This window comes from Peromyscus maniculatus, chromosome 1 (assembly GCF_049852395.1).
Source record: "Peromyscus maniculatus bairdii isolate BWxNUB_F1_BW_parent chromosome 1, HU_Pman_BW_mat_3.1, whole genome shotgun sequence".
Classification (NCBI taxonomy): Eukaryota; Metazoa; Chordata; class Mammalia; order Rodentia; family Cricetidae; genus Peromyscus; species Peromyscus maniculatus.
Genome location: NC_134852.1, coordinates 164420745 through 164433229, shown reverse-complemented (window position 1 = coordinate 164433229; position 12485 = coordinate 164420745).

Genomic DNA, 12485 nt, shown 5'->3' with positions numbered 1-12485 from the left:
GGACATGAAAGAAGATGGCTCCCTAAAAACAGACACCAGCAAGAACAGAACACAGATCAGACAACGACCTAGAGCAGTCACATAGAGATATCTGTAGGCTGTTAACACTGTTCCTCAGAATTTTGCGTGTCTCCGATCATTGAAAATAATATAAAAATTCATCTATATATATTTTGCTAAATCAAAGGGGAAAGGGAGAAAAGTTCCATGAAATTGTATCTGCTCAGAACAGTGCTGTAGGCAGTCATGGGAAAACCAAGCAAAGAACTGCGAGCCACATCTGCCAAGCATCTGTGGCACCACACACAATGTGCCTATTGTCTGTTCTCCAAAGAGACTGTTCCTTCTCAGAGTGAAGGTGAAGAGCCTCTTCTGGAAATCCACAATACTGTGAGATCCCCCACTGACAGGCCACCCTCCACTTCTCTTTTTTGTGTGTGTAGAATACTGCATGTGAGTGTACATTGTATGTGTATATGTGTTGGGGTGCATGGGCATATGTGTGTGCATGTGTATGAGACCAGAGGTTGAAGCTGAAGAGTCTTCCACTATTGCCCTACACCTTGTCATTTGAGACAGGGTCACTTAGTGAACCCAGAGCTCACTGACTGGCTAGATTGATTAGCCAGTGAGCTCTAGCAATTTTCCTGTCTCCTCTGTGACCACATCCAACTTTTATGTGGGTGCTGGGGAATCTGAACTCAGGTCTTTATGCTTCTGCAATGGGTACTTTACCAACTGAGCCTAGCCTGCTTAACTTTTCTTTAAAGAGCCATGTGGAAACTAGGAATACAACAAGCATGTGGCTATTGGGAATCGAGCCTCCATTGCACAATTGGCTATGCAACACTGAGTCGTCCCCTAAAATAGAGCTGAACATGATGTGTCTCTGGCAAAGTACAACTGCCCTCAACTTGCTTGATCTTTTTTTTTTTTTTTTTTTTTTTTTTTTGGTTTTTCGAGACAGGGTTTCTTTTCTCTTATGTAGCTTTGCGCCTTTCCTGGAACTCACTTGGTAGCCCAGGCTGGCCTCGAACTCACAGAGATCCGCCTGGCTCTGCCTCCCAAGTGCTGGGATTAAAGGCGTGCGCCACCACCGCCCGGCCATCAACTTGCTTGATCTTAACAGTGACATTTTGCTGGTGGGACTCAAGTTTAAGATGAGGCAGCCATGATTGGAGGCAAGCATTAATGGACGTCCCTGGAGAGGCCTGCCCAGCTGGAGCTCAGATGGTGGGAAAGGCCTTGTCTATAGAAAGTCACAAAGACCCAGGCAAATGGAAGACATTTGGGTTGACATGGAGATAGATTGTTTGGGAAGGCTAGCAGGGAAAAGGAGAGATGGCAGTTTTACATTTCAAGCATCTGCTTATTTTGTAATTATTAATTAGCACTGAAAATACAAAGTGAGTCACTGTGTGTGTGTGTGTGTGTGTGTGTGTGTGTGTGTGTGTGTGTGTGTGTGTTGCATGTGTGTAATGTGTATTCAGGGCTACATATTGAGGTGTCCTGCTCTATCATTCTCCAAATAGTTCTCTTGAGACAGGGTTTCTCACCGACCTGGAGCTAGGCAGATAGACAAGAAGACCTAGTTAGTGCTCCTCCTGTCTCTTCCCGACACAGCCCTGGGGTTACTGGTGCAGGTGTGTGGCCATATCCAGCCTTGCTTTACATGGGTGCTGGGAGCAGAACTCAAGTCTTCATGCCTCTGCAGCAAACATTTACACTCACTGGACAAAGTCACCAGCCCCAAACAATTAACCATGAAATTCTCTCTGCCAGATGGAGCAGAGGGGGGCAGGGCACAGCAGCAACCACCAAAGACAAGTTTCTGTCTGCGCACTGCCTGTATCTTTGATTATGATCTGAAGGCATTAATCTTGTCAAACTAATCGTCAGTGTGTTTGGGGATTAGCTTAGAAGCAATCACATGATTAGGTTTGGCCAAGGATGACTTCTTGTCCTCTCTTCAAGACCAAATTGCAATCTCCACATATTTGTAAGCTGCCTTTCCTCTCTGGAACAGTTTCATTTTATTGCACACTTCTAGTCTTCTGTGGCTTGACGTCCTCTATGAACAGTACACTGCAGGTGGGATGGGAACCAGGAACACAAACCCCATGTTTCCAGGTGGCCATCTCTCAGAATCCCCTGGCAGGGCACTCACTGTCTAACTCTGTCTCCACTGACTTAAGACTGCCCCATCTCAGACGCAGGACGTGCCAGTGAGGTGCACCCCAGACTTCGCCATAGTGGGAAACCACTTGCTAAGATCTCAAACCCATGTCTCTCTGCTAGGATGTCCTTTTCCTATCATGGATATCTCACCAAGAACTTTTTTTTTTTCATAACTTCTCATGCTTTATATCCTTCCAATGTCCTAAACTTATCATCTCTGCTGCAAGAGCTTCCTGCAAAGAGGCTTTGTACTTTTTTCATTTTCATTAAACTTTGTCAGGATGTTTTTTTGGTCGGCATAACAGGTTAGATACTTTAACAGTCTCTCAACTCAAGATGACCTTCACTGCTGCACACAAGCTCTTTTGAACTTCTGGTCAACCCCGGTCATGCTCCCTAGCTATGTTAGCAAAACTCTTCTTTGTTTGTTTGTTTGTTTGTTTGTTTGTTTGTTTGTTTGTTTGTGACAAGGTCTCTATGTAGCCTTGACTGTCTTGGAATCACTTTGTAGACCAGACTGACCTTAAACTCATAGAGATCTGCTGCCTCTGCTTCCCAAGTGCTAGGATTAAGGGTGTGTGCCATCATGCACAGCACAACCACTTGTTTTAATTGATGTATGTTTATTATATGAAGTGATGGGCATCATAACGACCTTTGTTCAAATATATCATTTTCTTTGACTATATTTATTCCTCCTCATCTCCTGCTCCTCCCTCCCCCATCCAACTCCTCCCTTCCCAGATAGTCTCTCTTATATTTTTATATCCTGTGCGAGTGTGTGTGTGTGTGTGTGTGTGTGTGTGTGTGTGTGTGTGTGTGTGATATGTTCTAGGTTCTACATATAAGAGAAAATAGAAAATATTTATTTTTATCAGTCAGGTTAATTCACTGAATACTATGATCCCTAAATTCATTTCTTTTCCTGCAAAGGACATCATTTCATTCTTTGTAGGTGGATGACACTCCATTGTGGGGATGAAGCAATGGCTCAGTAGTTGCAAACTTTTTCTGCTCTCCCTGAAGACCAAGTTCAGTTCCCAGAACCCACACTGAACAGCTCACAACCACATGTTACTCCAGTTCCAGGTGATATAACACTCTCTTTTGGTCTTCAGGAGTATGTGCACATGAGTGTGCGCACACACACACACACACACACACACACACACACACACAATGGTGGAAGGAATCTTAAATAAAAGCATCCATTGTGTATATATACATTTTCTTTATTTCTAGCTAATATCTGTATTGATTCTACTTGGAGGATATATATATATATATATAGTGCTGCCTAAGTATAGGTGAGCCCAGGATAGCCTTTCTTGACCCCCCCCCCCCTCAACTAGCTATGCCTTCCCTTTCTTCTCAGTTCTCCTAAAGGGCACCTGTTACCTCTCATCAATTTCTGGCTCAGGTAATAGCTGTGTCTGTGTATGCCATTTCTCTTTGTGGTCCTTTAGGACTGATTGCTCATCACTGCATTTCAGTGCCTGTCACAGTATCTGGCATCAGGCAGATGTGGAATTTCAAAGGACAGCTTTCCTACAGAGGGTCTTTTCACCCCCCTGCCCCAGTAGCTACCCCCTGTTTGTTGTCATGTTCCATGCATTCCATTACCCTCCCACCATTGCCTAAGATTTCATCTTCCTCTCTCATGGTTCCCTTTCTAGTCTCAACACACACACACACACACACACACACACACACACACACACACATTCATTAAAATCTAGAATTTGCAAGAGAGATGGCTCACAGTATTTGTCTGAATCTGGGTTATTTCACATAACCATCTCCAGCTTGACCCACTTTCCTGCAAATGTCACCACTTAATTTTTCTCTACAGACATATAAATACTATTTTTGTGTACATACTACATTTTTATTATCCAACCAGCTGTTGATAGGCTCCTAAGGCTGATTCTGTTTCTTGGCTCTTGTGAATAATGTAACAACAAACATAGTTGTGTAAGTATCTCTGATATATGTTGCATTCTTTGGGAATATACGCAGGAGTGGAATAGCCAGGCCATATGTACTTTTATGTTTAGTTTTTAAAGAAACCTCCACACTGATCTCCATAGTGTTACACTAGCTTACATGCCCACCTTCAGAGAACAAGGATTTCTTTCTCTTGCCAGTATCTTTCAGGCTTTTATTTCTTGATAGTATCAATTCTGTCTGAGGTGAGGTGGAATCTTGAAGCAAATTTTATTCATATTTCCCTAATGAGTAAAGATATTATATGATTTTATAAATATATATTATGTTTCTTCTTCAGATAATTATCTAGGCAGTTTCTTATTTTATCAAATCAGTCCTTTGACAATTTGATACACATATATACTGCATCTACTTTCTCTTCTTACTCTCCCACCCCACTTGCCCCTACCGGTCTTTTCCCCAGATGCACGACTTTCTGTTTTATTGTGTAAGCCATTCAGTTAAGCCCTGTCTGTGTGACCATTGGATTGGGACTATTGAAACCTGATGGCATCATTAGGGGTACACAATTGAAGTCAATGACTCCATTTCCCTGACTCTATCTATGTAGGAAATAATTTCTCTATCCATGCACAACTGTTGACTGGCCAGTTCTTCTGAAAACCCAATGCAGGCATATGCAGTTATTGAACTGCGTTTTGCCCAGAGGATGATGTTTCACAGCCCTTCTCCTTGTCTTCAGACTCTTACATTCTTTCTCTCCTCTCTCTGCAATGTTCCCTGAGCCTTAGAGGAGATGGTATAAATGAGCTCAGCAGTCACTTATTCTCAGAACCTTGTGCAGCCATGCATCTCAGCTTCTTCTGAAGTTCACTGGGAAAAAAAGAGGCTTCTGTAGTTAGGAGGGACAGTGTCAATTGTCTATGGGTATAACTATACATATTTAGAAGGCAGTTTTGTGCTATGTCAATTCAAATAAACAACTGAATTAAGTTATACCCTAGTAATTAGATCATTTGTTGACTAGAAGATATAGCATCGGAATGTTGGTGTTTAATTTGGGGAGTTTTTGTACATCCTAAATATTAATTCTCTGTTTGACTTATAATTGACAAGGATTTCCCCTATGCTGTGGATTTTATCTTCACTTTGGTGATGATTTCTTCGGCTGAGCAGATGCTTTTAATTTCATGTAATTCCCATTTATCAAGCTTCTGGGTGATTTCCTGTGCAGATGGAGTCATTTCCAGAAAGTTCTTGCCTTTGCCTACATCTTGAAGTGCTTCCTACTCGGAGTTTCCAAGTTTTGTATCTTTGACCCCATTTTGTGTTGATTTTTACTCTACAAAGGAATTTTTAAAAAAAAAAAACCACAATAACTCTAGTTAAAAAACAGCTGCAAACTTTGGAGGGAGTTGTTTTTGTGAAGAATAGTCACAGAATGTGCCATGAGGGACATTTTCTGCTACTTTATAATGGATTAACATACTTTAGCAGCAGAGGACATTGAGGTGCTTTAACACTGACTTCAAGAACAAAACTGCCTCCTTTGGCGTCCTCTGAGACAGGAAAGGGGGCCATTTTGATTTCACATTGCAGAATTGGGGAAGTCAAAGGGTGAAGCCATTTGAGCAATGATTGTGGCTTAACTCGAGGATTTTTTTATAGCCCAAGTTTTGATACTTATTTAAAGATATGTGAGAATAAGAGATCATAACCCCACACAACACAAAGAAGAGAGGATAATATATGCATGGTGTCTCAGGAATGCATGCTAAGACATTTGTGGGGATAATATCATTTGAACTAGCAACTAGTTAGAAAAAAATAGTATGCTGTTTGCATGAATGTGATAGGAATGTTAATATTCTCTCTCCCCTTGGGTGACCCTGGTGCACAATCGTGTCTGGACCACTATCTGCAGCTCTTTTGCTAGGTCACTCTCACCAAGTGTGAGCTGAGCCTTTGCTGCCTCACCTGTACGTGTCATGAAGATGCTATGTGGATATAAAATCCAAAGGGTCACACACATAAAATTCAGCATAGTATTATTTAAAACATTAGACTTAGGCCAGGCAGTGGTAGTACATGCCTTTAATGCCAGCACTTAAGAGGCAGAGGAAGGTGAATCTCTGAGTTCAAGGGAAGCCTGGTCTACAGGGTAAGTTCCAGGATGGCCAAGGCTACACAGAGAAATCCTGTCTCAAAAAACCAACAAAAAAACAAAACATTAGACTTGGAACTGAGCACTATCTACACACAGACTCCCATGCCTTTGTCTGCTGTTTGTGAGTGGAGAGTCTCAGGATGGGCCTCTCTCTACTGGTTAACAAAAGCCTAACAGAGTTTAAATTAATTTTTTAAATTAGTTTCTTTAGAATATCATATATGCATTCAATTTATTTTTATCATATTCCCTTCCTCTCTCCCCTCTCCAACTTCTGAACTCATCCCATGTCTCTCTCCCAACTTCATGTCATATAACCCACTGAGTCCACCTAGTGCTGCCCATAAAGGCATGAATGTTGGGCCATTTACTAGAACTAGGTCAGCCTACCAAGGACCACACCCTGGAAGAAAACTGAGTCTCCCTCCTCTGGCAGCCATCAGCTGTCGATAGCTCCTCAGCTGGGAGTGGAGGCTCATGTGCCCCTGCTCCATGCGGTCATGTTGACTAGCTTGATCTTGTTCAGATCATGTGCAGGTAACCACATCCACTGTGGGGTCCTGAGTGCAACAGTCCTGTTGTGTCCAGAAGACACTGTTTCTTCTTCAACCTTTGGCTCTTACAATCTTCCTTGATGGATTCTGAGTCGTGAGGAAGATGGTGCAATACAGACATCCAGTTTATGACCGGACACTCCACAGACATTTGTCCCCTGTACTTTGGTCAGTTATAATGTTCTGTATTATCCACTGTCCACTGCACAAAGATGCTTCTCTGATGAGGACTGAGAGAATTTCATATTTTGATAGCTCACTATGTCAAATGAAGAAGTTGTATGGAAAACCTTGCTCTGTTTTATGCAGTGTTTCTTGTTCATTGGTTAATTATATGTTCCTCGAGATAGCCCAAAAGTAATCCAAATTGGCGCAGGTCAAGCTATGTTTCAAACTCATAAAAAGCAGTGACTATTTCTGGGGAACTTACGTTAGCTTCATCATATCTACTTCTAGCTACTCCTCCTGCTTTCCTCATCTGGCTTGTTCTATGGCAGAACACTCTTTTCCAATGCCTGACACATACAGACTGCTCCAGAGCACAGTAGGTGGGGGATGCTGCGAACCCCATAGTCTTAGGTGGTCACGGCTCTTCTGAGGCTTGAGATATGAGACATCAGAGCCCCACAGGTGACACAGAACATGTGGCTTGTGTATTTCTCTGAATGGTTGATTCGAATGTGTCTTCTGCTGATGAAGGGAAGTTTCTCTTTTAGTTGGTGGTTTAAGGGTTAGTAATTTACTTGATTTTAAAACTTTGCTTAAATCTATTATTTGCACAGATTACTTCTTTTTGTTCCCTTGTTACCATAACTCTAAGGATACTCACCTCAGGATGACACCTGCCCAAGCTGCACACCTTTGGTCTGATACAGGTCCAATCTTTCCTTCCCTTTCTTCTTTCTCTTACCTTCTTTCTCCACTTGCTTTTCCATCCCCTTTCTTCCTCTCCTTCCTTCTTTCCTCCTGGTTTCCTCCTTTCTCCCTTTGCTTCCTCCCTCACTTTCCCCTCACCCTGTCTTTCTTTCTTTCCTTTTCCATTTCTTCTTTTCTTCCCGTTGTGGATATATACTTTGCAGCGAGAGTCCACTGGAGAAAACTAATGTTTCCTTTGCAGGTGGGCATCATTTGAAGGTAGCTTCTTGGTTAGGAATGGGAGGCTGTTTCCATTTCCCCTTCCTGTGCTAGGACCCCATCTCGCCTGACCCTGTGCAGACCCTGTGAATGCGGCCAGTCTCTGTGAGTTCATATGTACATCAGTCCTGTTGTGTCTGGAAGACATTGTTAGAGAAGATGAGGTTTTTTAAGGGATATTTGCTCTGTGTTTTATTGTATATTTTCAACTGCCTTGTTCTCTTTAATGGTAATTCCAGTATCTGGAGATTTATAATAACATTTTATTTGAATTTCATAAGATTACTGTATTTATATAATTTCCATTTAATTCTCCTTTCGTTTTCTCCTATACCCCCAACTCTCTCTCAAGTTCATGACATCTTCTTTAATTATTGTTACTACATGTAATATATATGTGTATGTAGCCTGCTAAGTCCATTTAGTGTTGCATATATATATATATATGCATTTACATATTATATATATATATATATATATGCATTTAGGGATGACACCTCAGATTTAATCATCTATTGGGCAGGGGCTTATCTTTAGAGAAGATTGATTCTCCCTCTCTTGGCAGCCATTAATTGCAGGTAGCTATTTATCCAGGAGTTGGTCCTTGTGAGATTTCCCCATCCATGTTGGCATGTCAACTGGTATTGTCATTGTTTATGCCCTGTTTGGAAACCATATTTTTGAGATTTCATGGGCAAAACTCCGTGTGTGTGTGTGTGTGTGTGTGTGTGTGTGTGTGTGTGTGTCACTATCTCACAGCAGAAGTCCTGAATCTCTGACTTTTACAGTCTTTCTGCCTCCTCTTCTATGATGTTTCCTGAGCTTTAAGTGTAGGGGCTATGTTGTAAATATATTGTTTGAGGTTGGGCAATCCATTGCCAGTTGTTCTGTGCAGTTTTTCTGGTTGTACATTCTTGTAATGGACTCTGTTTACTAAGCAAAGAAGTTTCTTTGACAAGGGATGAGAATTATACTTATCTGTAGAAATAAGGATAAGTATTTAGAATGCAGTTAGAAACTAAACTACAATGGCTTAAGGAAGTAAGTGACAGTGGTAAACTCTCCTCTACGGCAATGACCCCACCAACCATGGCTAACTGGCTGGATTTACAGTGCCCTGCATGAATTCCCTCCTATTGACTGGGCCTTAAGTCCAATTAGATGGCTTTCAGTTACCCCCAAGATATATGTGCTACTACTGGACCTATTGGGGATAACTTACTGTACTGGTCAATTCTGTAGCTTGTAGACTGTACAGCTGGGTAGGGTAGTGTTTATTTTTCTCCCTTGACAACTTGTATAACACTTTCAGATATTATGAGAGCTAGTCTTCAGGGAGAAGGCTTCTAGATCAGTTCCAGTTCAATTCTTCGAAGTCCTGTATCTGAAGTGTGTGTTGTCTTCAGCAATAGAGTCTGACCTGCAAATTCTGGGAGGGAAACAAGGACCACAGAAATAGATTATCTTGTTTAGGGAGTCTCGTAGGCTACCCTGACCAACAAATCCAAAGGAGGTTTCCTATGCCTGTCATTAAATGGCTCTTTGGGTTGGCATTATCATCCCAAGTGATGTCGCTTCATTTAAAATATATGTGCATTTTAAGTCCATGTGAAATCATGTTTCCATATGGCTCATGTCAAACACCATTAGTATTATTTATCCCTCCTTCCTTCTTCTCCCCCTGTATCGGTCTTCCCTTCTGGCAGTCAGAGTCTCGCAGTTCTGTTTGTATGGCCAGGCTCCTGATTATGAGCATTTGGATCTGCATATTGCATTTCTTGAACACAATCTGTAGGACATCTAGAATTTCCAGGAAGGTGATCTTTCATACCCATTGGGTCATATTCTGACTTGGTGTTGAACCCTTCACCACCCAGACAGTCTACACAGCATATTCAGCCTAGTAATCTACAGCTTCGTCAGGACTCCTCCCACCTCCACTCCGTAAAACCCACTTGTTTACTCCCTGGGTTGCCCAGCTGTGCTTTTTCTGGGTCTAGCTTATGCCACATTTTCACAAAGTCAGAGGACATACAATACATATCAAATTTATTCCAGTTCCAGTCCTTCAGTTATTCTAGATATGAGGGCCATACATACACATATGAATATACACAATACTACCAGGTGCAGAAATCGTTAGTAAACCTCATTTTTTCTCTTAACTATATTTTACTCTTTATCTTAAAATTTTAAAATTATTTACTATTAGTATTATTTGAGAGAGAGAGAAAGAGAGAGAGAGAGAGAGAGAGAGAGAGAGAGAGAGAGAGATGCATTGATGAGTGCAGATACTTGCAGAGTCCAGAAGAAAGTGATTGATTCTCTGAAGCTAGAGTTGCAGACAATTGTGAGTTGCCCAGCATGGCTGCTGGGAATGAAGTCAAGCACACTCTTAACCACTGAACTATCTCTTTTGTTCATAAATTTTTTTTAGGCTTAATATTCATATCTTCTTGGCCTTTACACATTTTGAGATTTGCATAATCTAATTTTCTTTAGAAGATATTTTTGGGAGAACTGTTTTTTATTCTAGGCTTAGAAAGTCTGATAAGAATCTTAGGAGATGGGACCAGATAGAAGGTTCAGTGTTTAAAAGCACTGGTTGCTATTCCAGAGGAACCAAATTCAGTTCTTAGCACCCTTGTAAGGCTGCTCACCACACCTGCAACTCTAGCTTCAGAGGATCCAGCATCCTTTTCTGTCCTTTGCAGACACCTGCATAAGGTGTCATCACACATACAAGCACTTAGATAAAAATTAAAATATGTCTTGTATTTAAAGATGTTCGCTATCAGATCGCTGTCAAATAGTTTCTCCGTTACAAATTCTGTGCACTGACAGGTCATGTGACATTAGAGCACACACCTCCACTAGGAAGCATGGTTACAAAATCTCAACTTACTTTTCTTTGTACCCAAATGAAAGCCTTGAGAGAATCACAATTTTCTTTCTTGTGCAAAGGCTTCTGTTAATTCTGTCACACACTGAGGTGTAATTCCATTGAACTCTTAGATGTGTGAATGGGTCTCCTATCAGGCTCTCAGGTAGCCCCATTTTCTTGAATTCCATATGTTCTGTCAGAACCCAATATTTTTAGAGTTAAATAGATTCCTCCCATGTGTGAAAGCTATCTTCAGAGCTATATGTGTTCTTAGGATTGTTGTTTTCACATTATGCAAATTTATGTGCTAGAAATTTCCATTTTTGTTTGCTCAGAAATATATTTTAAGATATTTTCTGAAAATTACTCCACCCAGTACCATTATGTTGCTTTATAGAAGTTATGGTGTATGAACTTTGCCTGGAGAAGATGAGCAAGTATCTTTTTACCCCAGATAGAGCATGCTGAAAGACCAATGAACCAATCCCACTCAAGTCTAACTTTGTGAATCATTGACTTTCTAAGGGCTGCTTGCAGGGTCATGGGTGAGGATTATATACAAGACTATGGGCAGGTACAACACTGAAGAAGGTGTGGCTTCCATGAGCTGTTCTCTCGATAATGCTTGTTTTTCATTTATTCTTCTCTAGTCCCTGATATTCATGGGTCCTGGGGTCCAGCCTCAGCTCAAGTTCAGGCCCTGAGCTGGAGGAGCAGCCTCGGTACAAGGAAAGCTTCTGACGACCAAGTGGATTGCACTCAACTGGCCCCAAATAGCTTGGGCCATCTTTATTTATACTTAACAGAGTTGTTTTTTTTTTTAAACCAGGGTTACATGAACAGCTTTATTACTGACTTCTATTTTTGACTTTAAGAAATACATGACAATTTAAGGAATACATCATGATCATTATGAAAGTCCCCATTGTTCCCCTTTATGCTTCCCCAAATATACCTTCCCACCCCCTGCACAGCCTTATTCTAGACACAGAGTTCAGCATTTTTGCAGCTTAACTGAATATCGAGCTGGACACATCCTGTTCTCATAGCACTTATGTCAGCTGGCCGCCCCTTGCAGTTACAAAGTTAAAAAGTAATAGGTGTGCGTACAGTGCTTTAAGGACAACGATATTCAAACCCAGACAGTTCTTTCATGTCTGTATGTTTTTAGACAATTCCCTTTTCCACAAGAGGGTCCCATGTCTCAATCTCTCTGTAAAAGGCAGGCTTTGACAAGGCACTCTTTTCCCATCTCACCATACCGTACTTCTTCCAGTTTTGCACTTAGAGCATACCAGATCCTACCAAAGATTCTATGGTTGGTGTCCAGAGAACTTACTCTCAACAGCTGGCACTATGTGTAGTCCTAAGGCCTTTTTCTTATTCTGTGTAGGCATGTCTTAGTCTCCTTTCCAGAAGTGTGGGACATGGTGAATGTTCCAAATATTGTTTTCTCTTATGTACCTAACTATCTCTATTGAGTCAGAAAAGTTTCCAGGATTGGGAGTTGTAGTTAGCAACTAACTCCAGATAAGAGATTTGAGAAACATTAACCCCCTGCTGAATCTAACGGGGAAAATATTAAAGAAAGAACAGAATTTCCAGGGGAAATTACAGC